Here is a 2,184-nt window from a genome sequence, read left to right on the forward strand (position 1 = left end):
ATCAAGACTACACCACCGGTACGATATTATTGTACTACTAGATGTAAAAATCCCGCACATCTTGCATAAAGCGAATATGATTTGTCTCTGCCTCCGCACCGTGTTTAACAAAAATCACACACCGGTAACAGACATTCGTGTCCGCGCCGTTATTCTGATTTCTTCAAAACGGTTGAAAACTCGTGCTCATGTAAGCTCGGTGCCGATGGACTCGTTTATGTTTTTCAAACCGAGCTTCGGTGCTGGTTTTCGTTTTCTTTACCGTTCGTGCGTGTTTCGTTCGTAAAGGTGGTGTTGTGTTTCCTTCTTCCGTACGTATCGATGCACTTTATATGAAGGGTTAAAATTTTTCAAACCCTGTAATTTCAGAACTAGCAGTCGAATCTGGATTAAATTTCATGAATTCCGTATGGAATCATAAAACCTTTCATTAGAAATTAATTTTGCTAAAATAGGATGAGTCATCGCTGAGAAAAGTTAGTTTGATTTTAGAGTTTGTGAACAATATTTCCGGTGCTTCCGGAACCGGAAGCTGGGGACAGGCCGAAGTCGATTCGCTTGGCCAGTAACTAACCAGGCCTCTATCGTTTGGTATTGACTTGAGCCGAATTTTGAAATATATTTTCGTGTTTTGCATCACCGCGTATGTAATTCCGGAACCGGATGAAACTTGGAAGTTTGTTAAAATCGGTTGCTCCATCTCTGAGAAAAAAGAGGAAGTAATTTGAAATTGAATTTATTACACTAATCACCCGGTAATTCCAAAACCGGAGTTCGGATTATGATGAAATTAAGAATTTCATGTGAGGTTTTAAGATCTTTCATTTGAATCTAATTTTGTTAAAATCGGTTCAGCCATCTCCAATAAAAATTAGTGCACATATTTTTTTTTTGCCCCTTAATTCCGGAACCGGTACTCGGATTCAAACACAATTCAGAAATTTTGCAAAAACTTTCATTTGAATCTAAGTTGGTAAAAATCAGTTAAGTCATCTCCGAGAAAAGTTAGTGCACTTTTTAAATATTTTTTGCACATATTACCTTATATTTCTAGAACCGGAAGTCAGATTCGGATAAGATTCAGGACCTTCGTTTGCTATCACAAACTCTTTCATTTGAATTTCAGTTTGTGAAAATCGATTCTGCCATCTCCGAGAAAATTTGGTGTACAAAAACGTTACATCATTAATATCACAACGGACCTGAATGACAAAGTTTAAAAGGTCCTTAAACAAATAAAAAAAAAAAAAATTAATATCACAAAAGCTAATGTTGCTGAAAGGAGTGTTTTATTGATGTTCATTTCAGTTCACATTGAAATTAACACTTCTACCTGAAAAAAGCTAATATTAAAAATATATATGCAAAGTTTTTTATTTCACCCACCTTTTCATAAAAATATACAACTCTTTTTCCTTTATCCAATTTACATGTTTTCCAGTTCCACGAGCAATGGCGACGTGATGCTTTGCAAAATCAAAAAGAGACATAAGATGATAAGTGCCTCGCCGAGTTTCAGTAAAATCTCGGCAAATGGTTTTGCTGTTTTCGGTATATTTGTTGTTTACTGACAACGTCAGTAAAATATTATGTCAAACTTCGGTAAAAGAACGCGCTTTACCGAGATATCAGCATATCACTTTAACGACTTTCGGAAAAGTACATGTGGATTACTTATACCGTTTTCGTTTATTGATCAGAGCAGCCCGAAAGCTGACCCAGAGCTGCCCAAACAACGTTTGATATGTTTGTTTTAGCAACCTGAGGTCGCTCTTAATCGGACTCCAATTGCGTAGTTTCGCTCTGACAATTTTCTCGGGTCGCACCACGCATCCATGCAAGTTTGTTTATTTTTTCTTTTTTTCATGAGTTGTTATTGGGCGCGTACCACGTGCTCGTTTTACTCAGAGTCAGACTCGCCCGCGTCTAGGTTCAAAAACGAAAGCGGTATTAATGATCAGTCAAATATTGTGTGGCCGATTTAATTCGGCATTTCATTATGCCGAGCTCGAGAAACGGTAGTGTGTATCCAGCCCGGTGGCAACAATAAGGCGCTCTTGCCAGTGCTATCGTAACCAACATCTCGGTCCATCGGGGCCTTCAAAGCTAGCAAGTCAGTGAGAGCAAAGTAAACAAATACAACACTTCATCAATTGTGAAAGTCAGTATTGCAATTTGGCACCG

This window comes from Malaya genurostris, chromosome 1 (genome assembly GCF_030247185.1).
Source record: "Malaya genurostris strain Urasoe2022 chromosome 1, Malgen_1.1, whole genome shotgun sequence".
Taxonomy (NCBI): Eukaryota; Metazoa; Arthropoda; class Insecta; order Diptera; family Culicidae; genus Malaya; species Malaya genurostris.